Consider the following 27,242-nt stretch of genomic DNA (forward strand, 5'->3'; position numbering starts at 1 on the left):
ATTTTATTGGGTCAAGTTTCCTGCTGTGAATTTACAAGAACAACACGGATATTCCATGCTGCGAGTATTTCCAATATTTCCTATATAAATCCTTTTATGAAAGGAGAGCATAAAACTTCGATAGGGATGTACCAGGAATCTATTAGTCGATTGAACTGACTCCGCAACTGCTTTTGTGGAAAGACGAATTAATCAAGTTTGCGATGTGATTGAGTTGTGCTGTGTACATAGAGAGTAAACTGCAAAGTAATGACAGATCGATAGTTTTGGAAAGTCAGACATGTATGACATGTGTGTGAACTTTTAGTGATTGATAAATAGTTATCGATTCTAATGATACGAAGGCCCATATTCAACGGCAGCAAAAATTACCTTTTTTCTTTAAAAAAAGAAACTGTTTACCTTTGAAAATTAACGTGAAAATTCATAGTGAACATTGGTTTTAAGAAAATTGACGTTTAAGTTGTCGGTAAATAGCCTTTAAAACTTAATTCGACTGTTGTTAAAATGAAAGCCTTATAATAAAAGAATGATGATAAAATTATACTGAACATGAAATTTTTCCTTCACAGATTAATTGGTTAACCTATTACTCATATATATACGTACACCACTGAATATATCTCGATAATATCACGAAAAAAACCTGAGATCAGAAAGGATCAGACAAATTGCTATAATACAGAACGTTAAAATGATTACCAAACTCTTTTTTCCGGGTCAACCGGTCTCAATAAAATGAGGTCGCTACATTTTATTGACAAGTTTAGTTCGTCTCTAGTTAGGTAAAGCTAAGTGCTTTGGGCGGTTGAAACCTATTTCGGGTCACCGAGTTAACATTTAGAGACAGATTTATTACGTTTTTGTTTGAAAATCAAACGAAGATACTTACTGTTTACTTGTTAGGAGTTTTGGTTGATACAAGTAAGATGAATGTCTCTAGTTTTTCCGTCCTCTGTAAAATACTCGAGTGCAATAAAAATACAAATTAGGCGAGGAACTTGAAACAAATATCGAATTAAACTATAGAACATTACACGTACCAGTCGATACAACATCACGTGCGCTCAGAATAACTTCTATAAAAATACAATTGCCAGCTAAGGAACAAACTGGTCACGTGTAAAGTTAAAACAACGCACTAAGGTATTTCTCTATATCTAATACTAACTGAATTGTCTTTACTATGAAATCTCGTGCAGCACACCTCGAGGGCTTCGGGGCCTTAACGAGGAAATAGTGGTCGTAAATCACGGGAAATTCGTTCTTATTGAATTTCCTTTTGTCGGCGAACGGAAACGCCGCCTAGGTTTTTGCTCCAAATGGACGCTTCTAGACATGAACGCTTTTTTGACCCGATCGCCCACGTCCAACCCTCTGTGTGTATTAATAAAATTATGGAGGAAACTTGTTTATTTTTAACTTGGTTTGTACTAGACATTGATAAGATTTTAATGTAGAGGGGGGTGTCAGGATCTTTGAGGATTTAGTTATTTTTTATTTGAAAGAAATAATATTCATTCAAATGTCTGTTCAATTTTATCACCAGCATTAATTAAAACTATTGATATTAAACCTGTATAGTACCGATTCATATAAAGATCATAAATGATGTGGCAGTAAAAAATTGCCATTAATGATTTTTATATCCTGTCGTCATCTGCCATTAACTTGTTCAAAACTTCTAAACAAGAAAACACAATTTAAACTTATATTTCAAGTAGCTAACTAGGTATATTAAATAAATACACACGCTGACGGCTAAGATGTTATTGAGATACTAAATTTCCCAAAGAAACTTTGCAGCATTGAAAAATTAGGTCATCTGAACCGAAGCGAAGATCTTTATTCGAAAAGTTCACAAGTTTTATCGACTTTTATTCGTATCTTCGATCTAACCTTAAAGTACTTCACTCCATTGTAGTACAACTATAGGAGCTAATTCTTTTATCGAGAATCGAGTCAGGTATTGATATCAAACCGTCGTAGTTTGCGTTCGTCGGACGAACCGTTAAGCCTTGCAAATCTTAACAACTGTAACACGACCCACCGAATCCACAGAAGTTTATCAAAGTTATCCGGTTATGAAAATCTCAGAGTTTTCAGACGAAGGAAACTAATTACTATTCTAGAAAGTTTCGGTCTCAATCAGGCTCTTTTTAGGAGTTTCATAACAGTGGCGAATTCCGGTAAAGTTGGCCTGTTTAACGTTCGGCCCGCATAGGAATAGGTTTTAATTTTATGCTACAGGTAAAGTCTACTGCTTGCTACTTTCAAGTTCGTTTTTCTCAAGAATTACAAATTTAAGGTACCCAATTAAATAAGGGTATAACTTTGTAACAGAAAACATTCTAAGTCTGTAAAACTCATCAAACCATTCTGAAAAGTACGATTTATTAAATCTTTTTGTACATTTATCATTAATTATGTGAGTAAATCTTTTTAAAGGTTCTGAAAGCGCTTGTAACTCGGTAAAGTTATTAAATCCCTGTAAGTCGTAAGATTAAAAAAAACCTTTTAAAAGAGTAAAACACATTCCACAAAACGAAGCACACGTGCAAATCTTAATTGCACGCGCCCAAGCAGCACTAGTCCAACGAAACGTTTACACTCGACGTTTTAAAAATATTACTTTTGCGTTTTAATAACATTTATTTAGAAGGAAGGAGACTCGAAGCGAAATAATGAGGCGACGCGTGAATTTACCGAGAGCACGTAGTCGAGCTGCGGAATAGTTGAATCGGCGCTTGCGCTCGACTATAGTGCTCGCTCGGCCGTGCCCGCCAGGAGTTCAGCGGCAAATGTTATGATACCGTCACCTCGCCCGCGACGACTGCCCGCCACGCCGCCTCGTCACACCCGCACCGAAACGAGCGAACAAATTAAAAAACTTTTCCGAATTTAAAACCACACACCCCAACTTTCCGTTTGCATATCAGTCGTTCTCGTGTGAGTTCATAATCGCGTCCCATGCATATTTCCGTGTTTTTATACCATTTAAACTTTTCAGTTGTTCAATTCAATGTGCTTGCTACGGTTTCGAGTTTGGTGATTGAAATACGGCACGTTGCTTTGTGTTACCAAATACGTCAAAATTCTTCGATCGGAAAATACTGTACAAAGGCAAACCAACAAGAAACGAATATTTGTTGCTAAGTTCTTTAAAATTTTGAAAATAAATCACCGAACTTCCCGAACAGTTGTATAGAGGGTCTGAGTTGGTATAGAATGTGCATTCGGCGCGTCGTGTTGGGAAGGGAGTGTGACAGAATTTCAGTAGTAAATCTTTGGCTTCGCGCGGGTTCGGCGCGGCGGCGGCGGGCGGCGGCGGGCGGCGGGCGCGCCACGGCTCGCTATCTGTTGCGACATATTTGGCAAGCGCGCCGGACTCGCAGCCAACTGTGACAATGCCTCCGTAGGTAGGACGCGACAACTTATCTGATCGGCTGGCTTTTCAGATTAATACCTACTTACGATTCTGCATTTATTTTTGTATAAGCACATTTCACATTGGCAGGTTAACTTTGCGAGGTTTTAGCGCGTGTGCAGTTCCCGTTCCATCGACGTTTCGAAGTTTTGTTTTACAACTTTTAGCAAAGAAGTTCGTGGATTTTCGTTGTTTCAATCCTTCCTGTAGCCTTGCGTTACAAACTTGAACAGTTCTACACTCACGTACATATTTGAAATTTTACAAATAAAGTAGGTTCTCGTATTTCTGTAGCCAATTCTAAGCAACATTTTGGAGCAGGGCTTTTAAGGAGAAGTGAAATTAATTGTCAAGAGGTATTTTGCTCAACGTAACTTTAATGAATACGAGAAGTGCAAGGTGCATAAAATAACTTAAACATAATGTGAAGAAAAATGATCAAGCTCTTTCAAAACAGAGAGAACTATATCTCAATCTAAGAGGCCTGCAATATAAATCAGTGATATTAATCTCGCGACTGTCACCGCATTGTCTAATTTAATAACAAACTAACCATACATCATAGAGCAAACGTTGAAAAGAATAGAGAAGCCAGTCACGAACACCATTATTTAATACAGTGAGCATATTGCTACATTATTTATGCGACTGTGGATCATTCCGATCGTTCATTTGGTACAGAAGTAGATAACTGCTGGTTTTTCTACGAGCTTTGGAACTATCAGTGTGGCACGCGAAAGAGCAATCATGGCCGCTGAAATACCGAATGAATGCAACAAATCGAAATGCTTTAGGTGGGAAACAAGCCTACGAGATAGGCGATCTCGTCATTAGTTTTCGCTTTCTCCGAACTATTGTATTGTGAATACTTTCGGCTTGTTTACGGAAATATGACGTAGTTCTTTGTTGTGAAATAATGCTACGTTGCTACGTTCTGTAAAAGCGTAGTGCTGCTCGTAGCAATGAATGAATAAAAATACATTATAACGTCACGCTTACTTTAGATTTTATTTCGTTGGTTATTTTGCGTTTGAAAAGAGCCTCTTCCTCCGCCTTACTAATTCAAGGCCTCGCTCTTAGTCCGTCCTTCAAAATGTGAAATGAGAATTGTCGGCTTAATCATTATAGTGGTGTGGTGTTCCATTTGAAGTCGGTCGGGAAATAACTCAATGTTTAAACCGCTCCATAAACCACGTTGTATATCTGTCGCAGCATTTTCGCAAATTTGTTTTGTCCGCTCTATTCTAATTTCAGCTATCGAGGTCAAGCAAAACAATAAGTACCCTCCGGCCAAAACTTTCCTTATTTCTTTGTTTGTTTATTAAAACTGTGAGGAAAGCACTAAACTTTGTATAACTTGACGTTTTCGTTTATTTGCAATTTCATTTAGTGGCCCCTTCACTTGTTTATGTTTGTTGTCTACCAACTTTGACGAAAATAATATTTGATTGGTGACTGACTATTGTATGAAATATGAGTTTCTGTTTGTAAATAATATAAGACATTATAACAAATCATGTTGGCGGATAGTAATAATCTTGTTGCCAACTAAAGGCCGCAATAAATGTCAGCGCTAAAGTACGAACACAAATTGGAAGTATTAATGTCATTACTATCGCTAGGAAATTGAAATACATGTTATTCGTTTTTGCGGTTTAGGATTATGTTGGGAAAGTTGGAAATATATCCATATTTTTGTTTGAGATAGTTTTATTTCAGTATGAGCTAGAAGCACTGAAATATTTTTTTGTTTATATTACGGGGCTGTGCAGATGAGCTCTGAAGCTTACAACCGGCACATAAGTACTACATAATCAGTATATGCATCGCTGACATATCAGTCGGTCTCAAACAAGCTGAATATGTAGGCAGTGTCATCTGTAGCATACAAACATGTTACATACGGCTGCATGATCTGATGACGTCATGAACCATGCCCTAATTTTAGGGGGGGACAGTTAAGCTAGTAAGTGCTAATAGTGTGCTTATTGCACCTATGTATGACGTATGACATACTTAAGCCCTGCTATGTGTAACGTATTTGTACCGAATTTCTTACTGCTCCATATCACATGGCTAATCAGGAAATAATGTCTCAATTTTGTATTCTTTTTACAAAAAACGATAGAAGAAAAAGTTTTCCAGATTATAAAATTTCGAACTTGTTTATTTAGAAATTCATTAAGACAAGTTTAGACTGTCTAACTTTTATATTCAATGTCTGGATACTCAATTGTATAAAGGTGGTAATTGTTAAAGATTCATCGTAAAGTTCCAAGTCTATGTATTTTATATGAAAAGGAGGATTATACGATTTTCTTTAGAAGTCTGTCTGTCGGGCCAGACTTGTGGTTTTCATTACACATTCTTACGATTTTATTTGCTCACATGATTCGTCCATCTTGAGTCTTTTATCCTTGTGTCATGTTGCCTCATTTACATTTATACGCTTTATGAGTCTCTGAGAGTATCGTTTTCATACATATTTCGCTAGGTTAATACGAATTACGAGAAAATTGAACTGTGTTAAATATTTATACATGAATAGATAGTTTATGTGTGTGTAGTTTGTGTGTGTGTGTTTTCTCTATGTTTTTTATAAGTTTAACCTTCTATAGTCACGCGGTTCTTTGCGAATAATTTATAGGGCCTAAAATAGCTTGAAAGTGTCAAATATAAATCCATCATCAAGGAAAAATATTGCACACATTTTCTCGTAGATCCTACACATTTATTTAGCTACCCCACAAATAGCTGGCTGTAATAGAAATATTATTTCAAGATGCTTCAATTCACTAATAAGCAAAGTTTTACTTATGTGAACCCTTCGATGTGGGGTTCTATCCCTCACGGAACTCCCCTTCCCGCAGATAAAAATAATAATGGTGACATTTATCAACATACATTTGAATACGGCCTCTCCTCGATATGTTTTTATGTACATAATAACGGTTGGGATAGTTACTCTAACCTAATAAATCCAAACCTTCATGTTTATGTTTCTGCGTTCAATTTACGGGAAGTTTTCACGATTGCGTGTTCTGAAACTACGATGTAAAGCACTATATTCTACACTTGTTCATATAAAAATATTGTAACCCCAAGTACGTCGTAACAGCGGTTAGTATTGTAGCTATTTGCCTATAGACGGCAGTAATAAAGTAATTTAGCTGACGGGGCTTCGACGGCGAGGCACGGGCCACAGAACGCGCGTCATGAATATCAACAAGGGAGTTTGTCGTCATCGCCGCCTTTATGGCTCAAACTTAGGCAGATGCCCTCGCCATTCACACTGTTACTCATAAACAAAAAGGTTGTAATTGAACGTAAATATTGTGTTCCTACGTTGTACAGTGATTCTCGCCTGCGGTTCTTATTAACGCGAATGTGTGTGTGTCGGTTACGTGTGTAGCATTGCATTATATTTACTGAGAATTTAAGTTAATACCTTTTGTTGAAAGCTTATATTACATATAATAAAATTTTGATGAACAGGACTATTGTTTTAAACTTAAGTTGGAGAGCTAAAGGGACTGTATCAGATTGATTTACACTCATAAAATATGGTATACAAAGAGTGAAAAATCTCAATAGTTTTCATTTTTATCACCGATACATCTCTTATTACGAGAAACACTTAAGTCTTAACTAATAAAAACTTGCACAAACCTACAACTATTTTGATGACTCCCAAAAAAACGATTTTGCGATTTAAAACACCTTTTCCCACCATACCAGCTTAAAGTACTACACGACGATGATATTCTAGACTATGTAAAACACCAACATATTCCAGTCTACAAGAAAACTGTAATATTCAAATGTAATTCAATTATGTAAATATAGCGCAAGTTATTTTTAGCGCGTTTGAAGCTAACTAATGAGTTGTTGGTAGCAACACTATTAGTTCACACCTTACAGGTTTTCTACATTTCTAGGAATAGGTACCTACAGGATATGGCCTTTGAGAACTGTTTCTTATAATATTGACATATGATATTCATTTTTATATTTAACCGTATAAAGTTGAAAATGGGAATGAAGAATAGTTAAGGTACAGCCTTTTTATCGTCCCACTATTAGGCACAGGCCTTCTCTCACACGGAGAAGGATTGTGCGTTCATCATCATCATCATCAGCCTATCGCAGTCCACTGCTGGACATAGGCCTCTCCAAGTGCACGCCACTGAGATCTATTTTCGGCTGCTCGCATCCAGCTTCTGCCAGCCGTCTTGCGCAATTGTGCGTTAATCGTGAAGAATAGAGAAGAATTATCACATTCTCGTTTGTCACATTCAACATTTAAGTATTTAATGATATAGGTAGCTGATATAATGCAAATGAATGTTATGAAACACGAAAATTCACCACAATGTATTTACTTCCAACCTTTGGTTTTCTTTATTTACTTCGATAAAGGAAGGAAATTGAACTACATTTATACATTTAAGAAAGAGATATGTAATTTAAACAAAGACAAAGAAACAAAAAGCTCTCTTAATCATTAAATATTTATTAGAATAGATTGATTTAGTATAAGTCTCTATACAAAACCTCAATTTCCTTATAGTTTATGCCACTTCTAGAACATTTTCAATCTACGTAAGACTATTGAATGGCGCGATAACTACAACACGTTACAATAACTAGTTACCACATTTCATTCGTTATCGAAGACGTTAATATACGCAATCGATACTGATATCTGCCAATAAAAGTTAACTATAAAAATAAAGCCTATAAAATTCTATTGACTTTTATTTACAAAGTTAATTGATATGTAATCTTAAACTGTTGTTTTTAATACTGGGCTGTGAAGATTAGAAGCTATTTATTACAAAGTAAATGTCTTTATGTCGGGAATATTAACATTATTATTGGAGCTCTTTTATTAATTACAAACATTATTTTTAATAGTGTACCTACACAATTAAAAGACGTTTAATATGTTTCCATAATTACTGGCATAAGTACTCCTGCTTTAGCTCTTATAAACGTTGATATGATTTCATATAAAAGGAGTCCTTACGTGTAAAAATTGTAGCTTTTTTAACTTGAGTGCGCTCACTACTTAAACGTGGAAAGCTTTAGAGAAACTGTAGCCGTTTTGCCGTAAATAAAAATAAACAAAACAATAATATTACTTAGTTACATTTTAACATGTTTATATTAGATTCGCCTGTAACCTATAGGTTCTTACCACGTAATTGTGTATTCGAGTGAAATTTTGTATACTTTTGTATTTAAGATGAGTGCTTTTAAATGGGTATCTTTGAGTTAATCGAGTGAAAGTTAACTTTTGCGAATGTATACTTAATTTAGATAAACCCAACAGCATGCTATGTAATTTCTGAATCTGTTTTAGGCGCAAGCTTTTAGGAACAACTTACACCAGTTCTCACACACACACACACACACACACACACACAAACAACACACCACTTAAAGCAGTATACAATAATTACAGAACTGACCGAGGACCGGACGGTACCGTGGCACAAGTACCAATAATTTACGGCCTACCAGTTAGTACGGCCATAATAACCAGTTAGATGCTACAACTTCACCTAGCTAGTAATATAACGAATTTCTTACAACTTGTACTGTGCACTGTACACTGTTCATTAGTGGCCATGTTTTGTATACGAACTACAGATCTCCATTACGATAATTTGAAAAGCAGTGTGTTCCACTAATTCTTGGGGACTTGGTTTATTGTCGTGGATTCGATTGTGATTCCTTTGTTTTGAATTGCAGTTTATTGATCCACTTTAGTATTTAGATATCTATAATTTAATCCATGGCAGTGTAGTCAATCTTTGCTTCGGATAAGTGAGACTATGTAGTTAATAAAGAAGGTACCTATTGTGTGAAACAGTGCTTGTCATATTAGTCGCCGTATCAATGATGCATGAATTTATAAAACCTTAAAATTACCGACTTCCCAGAAATTGGTATGCACTCAGCAGCCGTTTTAAACAAAATAAATTCCAAAAGCGTTGCAGTCAAAAAGTTTGGAGGAAAAATTTATTAATAAGAACGGAAATGGAAAAATAAAGGGCAATAGCTATGTAAAAGTGGAGGCGTCGCGTCGCTTAGTCAGCTGTTAATGGCATTTGTGTTTACGTGCAACCAGACGACGCCGATTGTACGGGAAAATTTCGGGAAATATTATGGTGGACGCGACGTCGAAAAATTAAGGAGGAAAATAACATTAATTAGTTTAATAAATAAATAGGATATTACGCTTTTGTCTGCCCTAGTTGAGCTCAGTTTTTCTAGGTATTCGTTTCTTCTTAGTAAAAATGATTATGTTTTAGAACGCTTCAAGCGAGCGTTTGAGTAATTATACCCACTTGACAGAAATCGCAGACACACTTACGTCTTATTACAGACCCGTTTGCAACCAAATATGATGTTCTTGCATCATTTGAAAATTAACCCAGTGGTCTAAAACTGTTCCATAACATATGTGTTCCCACAAACCGTTTTAGGTAATATCACATTTCTTTAACATCGCACATATCCATACAGGGAACTTGTTTATAAATTAAGCACGCTTCAATTAGCCTTATAAGTATATCATTACAAGTTCCAATAACTATTTACAAAGAATTCTCGACAAAAACTAGCTTGATGAAATAGCTTTATTCGCTCGGCAATGGAATATTATAGAGGCGATTCATCACTATAATCAACAATAAATAATTCTAGCTCATTACTTAAGTAGATAAATTAAAAAGAAATATTGCTACTGTATGGAATATCCATATTTTAATAGCCTAGTGCGCTTTTTGCTTAGTTATCAAGTCGGCACACGCAATCCTACAATCAGGCTGAGACCACAATGACTGCATATCGAAACTACGTTTTAGCACCTCAACAATACATTAATAAAATGCCTTTCCGTGATTTTACGAAACTTTCAAAAGAAGGAATTGTGCTCTTTTATGTTTAAAGCGAGATTTGGGTCACCGTTTATTTTAGCTTTTGTTATTATAATAATGTGTTCGTTAGTGACTTTCTTTTTATTGTTAATTTATACAGATTTGCGTTTTCATAAAATTTATACAGCTCACTGAAACATTTTTACGGCTTTACAGATACCTGGAATATTAATCATTTGATCAAAAAAATCTTTACTAGTTTTAACACAGCACCAAAAAAAGTGCTTTTAACTAAAAAAATTTAATGCACTCCTCAAAATGAAAACCTATAATTAAAATTGTAATTCAACTCAGCTAGAGGCTGTTTGAAAAAAAAAACGAAAAACGGAATGGGAACGCTTTAACCCCAAGGCCCTCGAGCTAAGCGTGAATAGGCATCTTTCGGGTACCTAAGCGTGCTGAATCTTAGGTCACATCGTTTCTTACGAGTACACATGAGGCTGTCATCAAAGTATTTCTTAAATTACTAAGCTCATATTAAAATCTTGATGACTGTATATGCTAAAGGTTGGAAGAAACACCCAAATGATAACTGTTACTCCTATCAGTTTTTGTAAATACTACGGCATAATTGCCGTATACAGGGCAACATTTTTATTGCAGGCTGCAATAGAGCTATAAAGCTTGAAAATTCATGCTTTTCGCCAGATTTGGAAATCGAACCAAAGGCTTCATGCTCAGCAGTCGCTCTTACTATCAAAACTGCTATCATAATACCAAAAATCTATTCTGTTTTCTAAAGAACGGAAAACTACTAAAAAATTAGGTGAGAGAAATTTCATCTCTAATAACTTAATTTCAATTTTAGTGTAGGAGTATTTTATATCAGTTTAAAGCAAATAGAATATCAAGTTTAAATGCATGCATAAATTAAACCTTTCTCAGCATTAGCATACAATAAATATTCAAGCGATGTAATTTTATTGATATTATGACATACGGCGAATGAGCTTACTGATATTTAATATTGCAATTTATTTGATTTAAAGATCGTATCTATTACATCAATAATAAAATTTATCTCATAAAGACGGTGAGATACTGCTTACGTGTTCTAAAGCTCTCCTCTAACCAGTTATAAGCGTGTATCTCAACATAAGGCGAAAACATAATGACTGATATTTGAAAAAAAGAAGGCAAACAAAAAGCTTCATAAAGTATTTTCTCATCTATTCGCGTGGTTTCAGTTTTCAGATGACATAAAAGACGGGCGCATGGCGCGACGCCGAACAGCGGACGCGGCCGATTGACGGCGCACATGGGAACTGTATGCTAATTCGGCCAGCGGCCGTATTTCGGAACACTGTCAACGGGTAACACAGCCTGCTGTACCTGTCCTACTTCGTGTGCACTGAACGTGGATGAAATGCAAAAACTTCGAACAATCGTACGTTTGCTCACGAGCTCGGCGAAAAAACTTGCTATTTTACTTGTGTGAGAATTGTTTGGAATGTGTGATGGCTGTGTGACGTGTCTTTTAAGGCGTGTAGCTAATTTGTGCTCGATGTTCATTTTGTAGTAGGTGTGGATCAATACTTTAGTTTCCGTATTGTTACTTCACAAATCCAAGTCTAAGTTTTATTATAATTTGGGAATTATTATTTTTAGCAATTTGCTCATCAGGTGCCTTAACCCAGCTTGATTAGTAACTTTTCTTTTAAATTCTTAGACTGACACGAATCTTAATTAAGTAATGATTTATTACGAAACTTCCGTGTAACAGAGTTCTCTTCATTTTAGAATAAGTCTGTCAATCCGACGTTGGACTAAAATAAATGTAATAGCCGTGCTAATGGGTGTCCAAGCGCTAAGCAATAAATAATTTATTCCGGGAACATTTCCTCACTCATTTTTTATTAACCATCTAAAAGCCCAAAATAAACCTACAAAGAATAAGTTCATAACAAGATTTCCTCATAAATTGTAAAATTGTTTATGAAGAATCTAAGTAGAGCATTTTACTTCAGTACTAATTCTGTAATGAAAAGTCTTTCTCGGTTGAAAGGAGTCGGCGGTAAAGTAGTTTCGCGTAATCCCCTTTACTGCTAAACAAGTAAAGTGGAGCTGATATTAAAACATAATTTTAAACTTCTGTGAGGCAGTACAAAGATTTAAGCCGTAATTAAAACTAACTGTGAACAGTTTACCCGTCAGCGTACCGCGCAAGTTACGTTCAAGCAACATTTACTCTCTACATTGAGATTGATGAACAGTTTCTGTTAGATCAAAGTATTTTGAACGATGATTAATAATCTCTCGGTTAAACATGAATGTCGAGGAAGCTACGCACAAAGCCGACATGGAAAGGGTATTAAACAGTGGCTTCAATAAACGGCCCAATAAGTTATGTAAAGTGCGGGTGCATCGCGTTACATTACAACCCCTACATGGGCCGCCGGGGTTGGGACGCATGCGCTCGCACCGCCGGCCGCGCACGGCATATGCGGAATATTAAAGGAGGAAAGAGAAAAAAATTAACTTGTGAAGCCATTTTCGTCTATCGGCGGCCCCCGCGCCCGCCGTAGGGTTTCTGTGATGCAGGCAGAGAGGCTCGCGCGGCCGCCGCGACCGAACGCCGCCGCTCCGCACGAGACGCCCGCTGCTCGCCGCGCCGCACGCTCGCGCCACCGGTCCGCCCGGTCTTGTGATTACACCTTGTGCGACACATTATTATTGTGCAGTGTTATTTGGACATTTGACAAGCTCCTGCCTGGACACAGTGTACTGTCCAACTAACTCGGACCTAACTTAAGTGCAGTTTAACTTTACTGTGAGTGTAAGTTTTTGAGAAGTTTCATTTTGTCCTCTTCAGTGATACGTCTTGTAAAGTGAACTAAACTGTAATCTGAAGTCGTGTTACATGTGCCGCGTTTGTTTACTTGCCAAGTTTCATACGGAGTAGCAGTTGTTAATATTCTACTCAAGTTGAAACTTTTACAACTTACTCTGAATTCATTTGTGTGTTTCGTCCGATTCAAGTTCAACAAACAACTTTTGATCGCAACCCAAAGGTATTGTATTTACTGTTAGATTGAGTTTATTTAATTTGAGTTACATTGTGCCGACATTAATTTATGTTACATTATTTTTGAGCTCCGTGTGCTTTCTCTAACGAGACATAGAGGCGCTTAAACCACAGTATTGGTATTTTAATGTCCGTTACATCTGTCGCATGCATAATTTTATTTTGTACAAGCATCTGTGTTTTATTGCTTTACGGTGTCTTTAAATTATGTTTAAGTTCTTGTTAGTAATAAATATTTTCACCTGTTAGTTGAATCAGCTGTCCTATAGGACCGGCATTAAATTGTTTCTGATGAGAACCAAATATTTTCACAAATCTTTATACACTATACGAGAACACCATAGAAGATAAAACAGCTATATAAAATGGATGAAACTCTCATATGAATGAACTTTCAAAAAGTTTTAATAGCATTCTGAGGATATAATAAATCAAATCTTTTATTTATGAAGTAATAACAGTGCGACAAAGTGCACTCTGAAATAGACGTGGTGTATAATAAAAAATCCATACTCCTCCCAATAAATTATCGGAAGACGTTCTTTTTATTGGAGTAACGAATGGTGAGATGAGTAATGGTGTAAGTTTGTCCGATAAATCATGCTTGCCGAAACTGTGAGGAGCTTCCGACGTGGGGGTAGTATTTGGCAAGAGCAACCCTCCCTTGTTAGTTTTGTATTATACACTTATCGGAAATGCAATCGATGGCGTAGAAAAAAGAGACGATGCTATCATATAGCGTGTTTTTGTAAGCCCTCAACAAGAAAAGATACAGAAATATGTACTTGAAAATATGAAACTAACAGATACCCCTTAAACAATAATTTAAAGGCTCTTAAAGTCAGTTAAGAACGGAGTTAAGTACACTTAAAGCCAGCAATTTATCATGAAACCAAATAGATGAATAATAAAACTAATGTAGCAGAAGGCAGAAACGGTATAGCCAAAGGGTTGTAAAACTGGTAATTGTAGAAAAGCGATTCTAGTCAAGAAAATGGAGGTGCTAAATGGTACAACGGCCGATGGTCCGTGAAATGACACGTCGAGTGAACCGATACCAATTGATGAACTATTGTTTAGAAATGTAGCTATGGGAGGAGGCGAATTGGACTCGCACTTAGAATTTGTGTAGACCGATGTTCGGAACGTGAATTCAAATGGATTGTTAATGAAATTATTTATGTTGTGTTAGATGATAGAATTGAAATTGTGCCGATAATGTTGGCAATTTGTTGGTATATTGTTAGCATATTGAAATGTATGTTTTGGTAATGATTTGAATATTGGAATTACTATGAATTCAATGAAGTTGTATTTGAAACAAACATGTTACGAACATTAATTTAGGAAGCTTTCAGAAACACTCATCATCACCTATCATCACCTACGAGTTAATTTAATAAATTATTTTCTTATACTTTTATTGGACAAATGGTCAAGATAATGGTTCTCATTGGCCAATAAATCAGGCCGATATACTTAATATTATTATCGGAGGCAAATTGATTGGACACAAACACAATTAAGGGAGGGGTGGATTATGAATATCGAATATCAGGCTAGAAATTATCGATAGCCATAAAAAGGCGTTCCCACGTTGCCGGAAGCAGGCACTGGATCGCCACGCTTCGGTACTTTGCTCTTTCTCTATTGTCCCTTTGTCCGTACTTAGCTTCGTCAGGCCGTCAAAAGAGCGCCTCTTTATTCCATGGATCTAGTTTGCCGCACTTAATTCGTATTGCATCATTCGTTCCACACCATTTTCTTTTTTTAACATTGATCGCGCCGATAACTCCCCCAGTGTCGTGTCGAGCATTCGTAACAAAATTCTCAACACTACTTACCTTATCATATTTTTCAATCGGCGATTTGCTAGTTTATAATTATATACCCGCACCACAATAGTTTGTAACGTATAATTTAGAGCCTTATTATGGAGCTCTTAATTAGTAATTTCCTAGTCGGGCGTATGGTTAGCCGCCTTCGTTTACTTGCAACAGAGTTCAAGAACATACCGGCCAGCAACACTAGTGAAATTTGCATTCTTGCTTCGCTCAGCCGACATAGCCTAAGGACCACCCGCGTTGAAGTGCCTCCGATTCAATACCAACTTTATAACATCGAGATAGAATTTCAAATCAAGATTCTCGTTTCTCATCATAGCTATCGCTTGCAATAAGACGGTCCACAATCTACTCGCGTCTACTCGCGCAAATTTCAATATGCGTACCGGGAGAATATTTTATGTCGGTTCGCCCATTCTGCGAAGAAACAAAATCAGTATTACGTAAACAAAAAGCAAAACGAAGGGCTTTAATTTGCGGTAAACATCTTTTCTCCTGCAGTACCGTAAATAGAAACTCTCAGCAAGATTTTTTTAATCTTCGTCCAACATCTCGAATAATACAGCTGCAGCATTCGAATCTCATTAGCAAGTGAAACAAGAGAAAAAACTCAGAGCAATAAATTTTAGCAAGGCTCAAGTGGAAACGTTTACGGTTCCTTTTAATTTGGTTGCCATTGTCGAGGCGTCCCGCTGCGCGCCGCCCGTTGGATTTCTTGCTAGAATTCCAGCTGTTTCAAACATTACTTACTTCTTATTAGTTGATTACGAAAACGAATTAAATGTTACATTTCTTGATTAGATTTTATGGGACATAATCTTATAACAGCTATTTATTACATATGAATTGTAACCACACGTAGAGTTAAATAAACCGAAGTCATAATTTCCAGGAACTTAAAAAAAGCACCGGCAGATGCAAAAGCGGCCTGAGACTGGGTATCGCAGAGCGTATCATAAATCAAAGTGGATTTTATGATGGTATGATGGGACCAATAGCTACCTCTCTCGACACATTTTGAGTCGGGCGTGTTTATTTTAAATGATTGAAGTAATTCCAAGGGTCCGGCGAAGGAGCCGCAGCTGAGTGTGAGATCGATGACGTTGCGTTTTCTGCCGCGCCGTCTGCGGGCCCACAGATAATATTAATACTAGCCCAGCTATCGATGGCGGCGATAAACTTGTTTGAGTGTGGAAAGATACTATACTACTACATCAATCATCCGGTAGTAATTGAAAACATGCAGCTGCGGCTTTACGATAAAACAATAAATAACCTTCACGACCCAAGCACCGTAGAAAATGTTCATTTCATTATCGTTATTCAAAAATATGTTCTTTATTCCGGCGTTAAAGCAAGCGTTACTAGACATTTTATTACCGCAGCGACACGTGTTTTGCGAAGAATCCACACCAACTGCGGCCCAGCTGTGAGGAGCAGAACGTGCCGTTCTGGGTGCACATTAAAATTCCCACACATAAAATTCAATGATAAAAAAAGGTTCGCCCGATGGCCCCTTTCCTACTCACAACAAACAAGCAGGTAAGCGAATCTTTACGAGCCCAACAAAGTGAAATATACGCAATCCGGTGAAGGATTTTACATCTTATTACTGCAGCGTAAAGAGTCACTTTATAGAAGTAAAACGTAACAATGATCTTTCGCAACATTTGGAAAGAATAAAAACTTTGTATTATGTTCTATTCTCTGACAAATATGGTGCTATGATTTAAAAAAAAGCTCCTTTCGTTTTGATAGGACTTTTTAAGGTCTTTTGGTTGGCAACCCCTTTATTGCGGTTGATTGTACCTTATACGGTTTGCTTCCTCGATGCGTCCGTTGCATTTAGTATTTTGATTACATAATGGGAACTAATGAAAATGAATGAGTTGGGTTGGTTGGGACACACGCATCCGCTTTGGAAAACAAAACAGAATAATGCATTATTTGTGTTACTACCAATGTATAAGTCATTGGTTCCGAGAACGGGTCTGTTTGCTCTACAACCACATATTTTGGGGTCATTGACAATACACATGTCAAGAAATGATATTCGTGGGCATATGCATCTCGCTGTAAATCGGGTCGTCGGTATCGATTCTCATCAATAAATAGTTCGTGACTGGATTTCGGCTAATCATTGTAAGGGCTTAAACCGGCTGTGACACCATACTCGTCATGCATTCCATTGTCGCGCCGCATCGCTTTACATCTCATACAGCGAGGTGGTCGCAGCCATCACAACAGACCAATGTGATAAAGTGTAAGTCAAAGAGCGCTTGACCTCTACAAAGGACGTTTCAGAGGTTATGCACAAATCTTTTCATCTAGTTAGCTTACAATGAACTTTTATAGTAAAAAAATGATAAAAGATTCTCCGATTGATTTTCGGTGAGACGCGTTTGATGGTACCAATTACGTTTTTATATTATTCCCGATAGATAGGCATTGTTCACATTCTATAGAGCTTTGTTATAAACTTGTGTTACACCACTGAACATTGAACAAACTTTTAGGTGTGAGCTTTTTATTCTCTCTCGTGAGTACATGCATATATTATCGTAACTATGTTATCCAGCAACAAACACTATAAAGTACACGTTTGTTGGTGTGAATTAATTTGTTCAAACAGAACTCCGTTATAAAGAATGGTTAATGCAATGTAAACAGAGCTCTAACAAGTTCTTCGCTGGTACAAGTGGTTGCTTTAGTTATGGTAGATATATTATAGGTGTTTTGTTTACATTATTTTTTAATTTCAAATGAGGTTGGTAGCGGGCCATCTGAGGTTACTTGGGTAACGTAACTGGTTACGATGAGCCGCGTCCAGCGCTGGACGAACAATCAAAACAATAATGTTATGATAGGAGGCGGCGGGCGCGGACCATCTCTGTTTACTTTAAACATTCACCGCGCTTAGATTATATTCCTTGTAATGCTGCACCCAAGGGCTGTGAGCTTTACCTCCGTACCATTGTTTGACGGCCGCACTTTGTTTACACAAATTACTTTAAACAATCGGTAAACACCAAGCGTTTCATAACAGCCAGTTGTCTGTGATAATAACTATTAATCTTCCGTTCCACCGACGCAACATTCTCGACGGTACCGTTGTGTTCACTTATAAATAACATTTCAGTTATTTTTATCTGTTAATACGGAGCGATAGTCGATGAGTTGTCATTAAATAACTTTACGATAAAATGACGTGCAACGATTGCACTGTAAGTAATATTCTCGTTATCCAAATCGTTCAACAACTGGTTGGAATTACTTTAAACGAGTTGCATCAGAACAGTTCTGTGGGCAATAGTTCAGTAAATTATATTTAAAGTGAGATAACATTCTCTTCGGAATTTAATGTTTAACATAAAAATCGACGTAAAATGTTTATGTCGTCACGTAAATAATTATTCCGTTATTTAACAACAAACGTCGTAAATAGTAATCCTAGAGGGTACTTTATAACATTCTTGACAAAGATTATTGATTCGAACTCAATCAAGTCGTAAACTGTACGTGTTAATGGTATAATCAAAAGTTCCTAAGTAACAACTTGGAAACCGACTCCACGAGAGACACATACTCCGATGTAATTAAATTGTTTACATTGAAAATCGATTATTGAGTTCAGGGCGTGAGTAAGTTAGGTGGCTATAACTCTGAATTTCGTGCAGTTGACTTCCGAGCCCGACGTGCGAGGGAATCGAACTTTACTGCCTATAAACTCTTTATTGCCCATTGTCGACGATTATTACTTAACCCTCATGACTTATGAACTAATAAATTCGATCTTTTCATGCCGATCGTGCTTACGATTTCACTCGTACGAACTGTCGGAGTAAATAAAGAGCGCAATTTTGAGGTTTCATCGTTATCAAGTGAAATAAAGTAGGTGCTCGTACACTCGAACAATGATTAATGCGGACCGGCCTTATTTGGTACGAAGCCAGAGTACCGATTGGGCTAAATAAGAACATTAAAAGCGTGCAATGCCGCGTGCGTGAATCAATAGATTAGATGGAAATAAGCTTAAAATATCTCCGTATGGTCTGGCTGTAAATAACTTGTTTGTAATTGCGGAGCCGCGATTGTCTGCTACTATAAGGAGGCGGCGCTGTTTGATAGCAATCTTGCTTGTGCCAGCCTCGGCTCCCCTTCCTACCTTTTGCGTATTCGAGTACTGTTTGCGTGTTACCGTTTTCGGTCATTGCTTAAGTAATACACTGTCAGTGCGCACAATATGTCATTGTAATAGACTAAATAAATATTCTAAACTGAGCTGCTATTAAACCTTTTAAGCGCAGTAATATTATCATTGGCTCACAAAAACATTGCATTACTGCACAAAGGATATGAACAAGAGAGTATAACATCTGAGAAGACCATTGGCTTTATTGAAAGCCGTGCTTGCTTTATACTGTCCCCTGCTTTCTGAGGCATAAAGTTATTTTCACAACAAAGCACGCGGAGCCTGTGAGCTCCTTATATTGGACCTCTCTTGAGCCGACCCATTGTAATCTTAATGCCGTATTATATTAATGCGATAAACATCTCCAAGATCTCTGTGCTCATTTTTTTTCGAGAATTATAGTGAGTTTAATATTGGCAGGGTACAGTTTATTAGACGAGACGTTTCTCTGGTTACGAGGTCTTATCTTGAATCGATCAGAGGGGATCCAATTCTGTGACCGAGTACCCACTTTACGAGTTTTGTGGTATAATTTCTGTAACAGACTTTATTGAGACGAAATTTATTTAATATCCGTTCGAACTTATGTAGGCCTCTGAGATGCTCTGAATAGCATAAATAATGGAGATACCGACGTCATCTCATCAATGTCACATGCTATTAAATATGTATAATACGGAGCGCATTAAAACACTTATGTCGGATGACAAGGCATGAAAATCCAAATTTACTGAGCATATTACTATGGAGCGAGAGAACACGGCGAGGCACGCACAATGAAACTTTGTGCCTTCCCTGAATAATTGCCGTATTTAACTGTGGAGATTTAGTGTCCCAGCTTGCATCACAATAGAGTATTTAGTCCGTGAAAGAAACTAAAAAACTATTGTTTGTCACGCCCAAGACAAAATGATTGCGTTCATTTATTTTATGGTAATGTATTAAAAAAATAAATGGCGTACGAAAGTAACAACGAATATATTGGAAGTCTCAAAAGCGGAGCAATTTGATTGGTTTGACTTGAACATACATAAAGCAATAAGGAAAGAGGGTATCTTAATCAAGTTTCTTTAACTTTGACCGAATTTTTGCGTTGTGTTGGATAAGATTGAATAGCTTTTTGGGCGATTGAAATAGACTGGGAGAAGTCATAAACTCTCTGGGAAAAGAAGATCTATACTTACGTAATTGAAATAGATCAACGGACTTAACTGTAAAGAGTTAGCTGTAGATAGATTAGTTAATAAATGAGGAGCATAGGTTATAACGTATCTCAAGGGAGACCTAATATCTAGCAGGCCTGGGTTACGTCTGGGTTGATGGATCACAAAAATAAAACTTGTTGTAAGTAGTTATCATGAAAATGAAAAGAAAATAAAGAACAATACACAAAGAATAAGAATTTTAATATTAAAAAATGCTTTATGACTGAAACTGATTCATGCTTCAATTTTAATACCACTAGGCAACGTTAATTTGAAATGAAAAAATGTGTATTTTACACAATAAATTAGTTTCCATAAATCAAAACACGCTTACTTTAAAAGTTGGTTCACAGCCAAGAACAAATGTTTTCGTACAGACGTACAATGGGACATTGAAATCATGACTGTATGGTGTCACACCATATTTATTTTAATGGGAAAGGTCATTACTTTGGGTGCTATGGACCGGACCGTGGGTAGGGTTGCCGCTTAATTAGTCACGGGTACTATATGAAACTTCTTTAATTTATAATTAAAATCGTATTTATAATACATATAAATTAATTTGACTAAATTGTTTTTATTTCAAACCCTTGTATTTTTTTGCCGTCGGTGTTTGTTCTATAACACAAACTATAAGGTAGGCAAAAAAAACAGCTTACATCACGGGGTGTCTAAAAAAACTGGGCCAAATCCCGAGAAATGCATATTGATAGCAGCCCTTAACCAGTACAACGTCGCTTTGTGTCCCGCTGAGTAATCGTCACAACTTAGCTGCTCGAATTTATGTTCCATTTATATTTCTACCCATAATGGAATATTTAGGGGTGCGCGAAAACTTTTGCACTGTACCACCATATTTTATTTACGGTGACATGTGAATATTGTGTTTTTTCGTCGCAAGTTCTACCCGCAAAGGTTCAGTGTGATATTGTTAGTTAGCTCTGGGTTCTGATACACCTGCCTTGTGTTACGTGCTGATAAACATTTTTGAAGGTTTAAGAATGTGTGTTGAATATCAAGATGTTTAAAAATAAATGGCGTGGTATTTGCTACGAAGTGCTACGGTATTGCTACGAAAAAAACGTAGCAATGCAATGTTTTTATTTGAATCGCGAACTCAGTTCTTGTATGTAAAATCTTTGAGTAGATATGCACTATAGTAACCATTGTATTGCACCTGTGTATAACGCGTCTTCATTTCATAAAGATTCATATAAAAAAAAACGAAATTTTCGCATAAAAATGGACTTCTAAAGCAAGTTAGTTGAACTGACCGCGCTAGTAAAGTCTATCTACAAAATGAGTGAAGACTAAGTGTAGTTTGTAACACCAGATGTTATGCTAATACAACCGACACTCAAAAAGCTCGAGGATTTCAGTTTCAACTTTGAGTAGTTTTTAATGTACCATTAACGTTCTGAATATGTAAATTGATAATCTCATTTCATACAGATAAGATTCTATAGATTAACATTTTTAAACTAACTTATGCATAAGCTTTAAGATTTAACAGATGCGACGAACTTTACGATTATTTTTATTGATAACGTAAATTTTCTTCTCACATTTATTTCCATCGTTTATCACAAAATGAAGGCTATACGTTATATTTTGTTTAAAAATTCATAGCCGATAATGTGAAATAAATTATGAATGAAGTATTTTTATAACTCTATTGGACTGGTCTGGTTTGTCATAAATGTCTATTGGCCGATATTCTTCTTTCGTTGCTAGAATAATTTAAAGTGAGCCGAAATACAGGCAACAATGTACTTATAAACAAAGTTAGAGGTATTACTGACTCACATTATGTACCTATGAATAATATAACACCGCTCAGGGAGAAAATAAATGCTTTTATCAAATCAAAACTGTTACTTTTTAAAAGAAGATATATGTTCACACTTATGCTTTTTAAGTTGCGAACATAAATAATAAAACTACATACTTAACTAAAGAAACTGCCAAAAAATTGCACACATTTGACAAAATTTATAGCATTCCCTACAATACTTGTGAAGTTTTGTGAAAAAGTAGAACGGAGGAGAATACCTATAATAAAAGTACCAAGTTTCTACGTAGGTCGTTCTAAATATTACTTTTGCCTTTGACGTTCTGTCCTTTGTGAAAAGTAGCTACACATTTTCTACGTAAGTACTTGCTACTTAGCAATCTACATACATCATGGCTTCTGAAAGATCTTTACTTTTTAAATAAACGAAACAATGGTCAAACTTTTGGCAGAATACTCATTTATCTTTTAGGACATGACAGGACATTATATAAAACAGAATCTTTCTATCTATTTTAAAATAACTTTATGATAATGTTCTTAATTCAAAGCATAATAAAGCCTATTTTGCATTAAATGGTGCAACAAATTGTTATGAATAAGACTAAGATATTTAACCTTCGACCGCGATCCTTTGTTGTATATTAAGACAATGCATCGCGCAATTATCTTCGAATCTGAACAAAGACTGTCTTCGGAGAATTTATCTGTCAGCAACTCATTACTTAAATATTGGCAAGTAATTATCAAGCGTCTCTTGCATTTATAGATAGATGTTTGCGGTTAGGGAATAAATCCAGATAATTATAGTGAGGACTGTACGAAAACTTCCTACGTATATGGACAAAAAAAAACTGGTTTTGTTAACAGAAAGTTGTTTTAAGTTTCATGCTAGAAGCTTATATTTTTAGTTCTAATAATATGTATTTTAATAGGCCTAGACCTTTGCGAAGTCACAATCAAATTACACAGATTCAAATATTCAATATCAAATCAAACGCCAAAAAGATGTCTCTAATAAGAACTTTTCTAAACTAACGTTAGTCATTTGATTTAGATCATTACCATGACAAAACGTTCGTCCGTCAGTTCGACGTACACCCACGCTTATTAAATCACAGTGTGAAGTTTCCCACTTAGAGTAGCCGCACACTGACGACTAAACAGTCGGCCGATAGTCTGGGTCTGGTGGGTGGATGAAATATATCTATATATATAAATAAAACCGTTTAAAAATGAAACATGCTTTCCGTTTCACGACATAACATGAAAACGGACCGATTTGGCTGAAAATTAGAGAGGAGGTAACTTAGACCCGGGAGAAGGTTTGAGGATAGTTTTTGTCACAATCGGGCTACGGGACGCGGGTGAAGCCGCGGGCGAAAGCTAGTTGTTTAAGAAAATCAATCATAGTTTTAGTCAGTCGAATACTGTCTAAATACAAAATTCTTCTAATGTGCGTACTACAAATGAAATAGCCCAAACAAATTGTCGGGCGACTAAAAGTTTGCAGTGTGCGACTGTTAAGGCCCCAACCACAATGTACTGAGGTTTCTCACTGAATAAATAATGAGTGAAGCCACGGTAAGCCCCTCGTCCACCAGTCAACACTTGACAAACTTGTCTTTAACATATCTAATGTTTTAGCGTTAACTTTGATGATATAGTTCTGTTATGTATGGTAGGTCTCAAGTTTAGGCTAGAATTTATTTCCTTTTATTTACATAATAATATATCCTATTTATACATATTTTACATAACTTACCTAGTCTGACTATTTACAAAAAGAAAAAGAAAATTCAAAATAGGCTAGAATTAATTTGTATAGTATATAGATATATATATAATATAATAGAAAAAAATTGTAATTCCTATAAAATTTTACTTGACTAATGAGAAAAGGTAATCAGATACATAAAAATGTATATATTATATATTTTTTTAAATACTTTAATGCACCTTGCCATATATTATAAACAAAATACTTGTACTCAAACAAATAATACACATGAACAGTACAAAATTGCACCTGTCTTCATAAAAACTTAAGAGAAGGTTGTCAACAGACATTATCGCCATTATCAATTAATAGCTTTTTAATTGAGATATGTCGAGCAAGGCTTGAGTAGGACGTGACGTGCAAAAATTAACTGGGAATTTCGACCTTACGTTTCTCAATGTAAAAAGAATTCATGCCCAAAAGAAAGGCGCTTCCAGGTGATAATTGCATATTTTTATCGATATTGATTTATGTAGTTAATTTATTCATATTACTTATATACATACAAGCCTTTTTCCTTGCCTTTTTTTTTAATTTATTTTACTCACAAGTAGTGTAGCTTTCCAACAGTGAAAGAATTTTTCAAATCGATTCTGTAGTTTCGAAGCATTTTGGGCACAAACAAACAAACGAAAAACAATCTTCTTTATTATATGTATTAGAAATTCTAGAGGTATAAAGATTAATTTTGAATTTTCTTATTTAAGATTAATTAAACATGGAAGTGCCATTACATGACTGGAGAAGGTACGTTAATATACGCATACCGTTCTGAGCACGCTTGGATTAAATCCCGGAGAGCCTCTCAAATCGCGGGGAAGCCTGCGTTTCAACAATGGGAACATTATAGGCTAGGTACTAAGATCAGTTTCATTCTGAACAGAACTTTCTAGATTATATAGAAGATGTAGATGGAGAGATAGAGAGAAATAAATTATAATTATAAGAGGAAAATATGAAGTTTTTTTGACACATGAATACATGTAGGTAAGTATAAATACCTAAAATTAAAAATCCGTGGCTTTGTTTTAAACATTATAACTGGATTAAGATAGACACGACATAGGTTCATTATTAAATAAAATTACTCTGTAGGAAATATATTTGATACTCATTTGCATCACTAGCGTGACACATATTAGTTTAGGTATCGTATCGTAGAACGGAAGCACGGGCGGCGGCGGGTGTTAACTCTAGTCTAGCCGTGATGGATTTATAGTGAGGGGTGCAACTACAGACTTATACGGGCCGTACTTTGCTGCTATTGAGTACCACGATAATGATGAAACTGATAAACAAAATGCCGTAATATAAACTTAAGTGAAACTTTTGTGGTGTTGTAGAACTGGGCTTTATTCTGCCAATATTTTGTAATTTATTCGTGAAATAATATGTACAATGATATAGTCAAAAAACTTGGAAAAAATCCTGTAAAATATTTATTCTTTATTCTCAGTTTTGAACCTTCATCGCACGCATAAACAATTCCTCTCAAGCAAAATTGAATATGATAAAACCGTTCATACAATTTAATGCTCACAATATCATTATGACACATCCACAGTTGAAAATAAAAACCCTTTTTACGTGTTAAAGTGCACAACTGAGTACGTGACAGCTAGATATTGTTTGCGATCAGTACTGGTAGGCAAGTCCATATAATTGGCCTCTCCACCCTGGCTTGTAAGATAACACTGCAGAATGTAACACGCTCGAACACTGCACGGCTCTGAACACGTAACTCTATTTTTAACTTAGCCCGGTCATACCGTCGCACATCCACTTGCCGAAGCATGGCGACAATTATTAAACGATAACACTTCGGATATGGCTTTCCTGTGCTACTGCGGGCATTAAAAATAAATTATGACTCTGAATTTAAGGTGCGATAAAGAGTATTGTAGTTATGAGATATTATTTATAGATTTTTTTAAAGAATACTGAATGCAATATGTCGTAGCTGGACAATGCTTTAATTCATAACCAAAATGGTAAGCTTCGGTTATTATGTTACGAAACTGAAATTGAAGAATAATATTGTGACGGTCATGAAATTTCAGTTTCATAAGAATTTTTACAGACATAAAGAAACATTATTTGCATTGTTGAACATTTTTATTCTGACAGTTATTTTAATACAAAAAGAAAAGTAAAATTAACAACAAGCACAATTTCTTTAAATACAAAACGACAAAGAAACGTACTGTCGAGGTAATTGAAGAGAAATAGTAATGGTAGAGTTTGAAGACTGCAGACGGAATAATTTGAATTTGCATAAGTTTGAATAAAACATTCATTATATTTAACTATTATTCAAACAGATGAAACAGTTGCGCGCCACAGTCGATACAGAGCGAGTTATGGAGTTGCAGTTTAAGTTTAACTTTAGTTTTATATGTTCAGTCCATACTTCGAGCGCTTGGAGACTTACCAACGTGGAAGGTGTTTTAGTGTTAATATATTCTCTGGTTTAATGCCCGGTCTTAGGAGGCTCGTATATTAAATTTGAATTTTAGTACATATCAAATTTCGTTCCTTTGAGCATGAAGCTGTTGCCACACAAATCAGTTGAGCGGCTCGCGTCGTATCCGACAAAGCGACAAAAAAGCGACGCAACGTTACATGAGTGAAGTTCACGTCAAAGCTCGCTTTGTTCTTTTCGAGCAAGACGTGGAGATAACCCGTGTTCCTGTTTGAGTGGCATGTCTGGTCGCTCGCGTGCTCGGCTCAGATCCATTAATGTAGTCAGCCGTGTGCTGCCGCCAACAAACAAATTACTGATGCAAACACGTCGCAACACGCGACCCAGCCTTGAAAGGCTTTTGCTTGCTTTGTCAATTTCGTTTCTCGTTCTTCCCTCCTCGTATCGCCTTCGAGTTACTCGCCCGAATAATTTGATAAATGTTATTGTTATTGGTAGTGCCAACAAAGGTAATTGTTTTAGAGTTTGCTCACGCCACTCTGTGTACATATTCGGGGAATCATTTCTGAATACGCGCTTGTTTGTTGTGCACTTAGTTTGTAAGC

At 36.2% G+C, this 27,242-nt stretch overlaps 1 protein-coding gene across 5 annotated transcripts in view; it reads left to right on the forward strand.

Moving 5' to 3' along the window:
• The first annotated feature begins 12,908 nt into the window (after positions 1 to 12,908).
• Positions 12,909 to 27,242, forward strand: part of LOC110375899 (uncharacterized protein) — a 76,689-nt gene continuing 62,355 nt past the window's right edge. For 3 of the 5 annotated variants that reach the window (XR_002429509.3, XR_007510732.2, XM_021334188.3), the window contains exon 1: positions 12,910 to 13,385. The gene's annotated coding sequence lies outside the window, so the exon portion shown is untranslated. Of the gene's footprint in view, positions 13,386 to 27,242 lie in introns of all 5 variants that reach the window. The other 2 variants (XM_021334187.3, XM_021334189.3) reach the window with 1 other exon arrangement.

The sequence above is a fragment of the Helicoverpa armigera genome, chromosome 8 (genome assembly GCF_030705265.1).
Source record: "Helicoverpa armigera isolate CAAS_96S chromosome 8, ASM3070526v1, whole genome shotgun sequence".
NCBI classification, from domain to species: Eukaryota; Metazoa; Arthropoda; class Insecta; order Lepidoptera; family Noctuidae; genus Helicoverpa; species Helicoverpa armigera.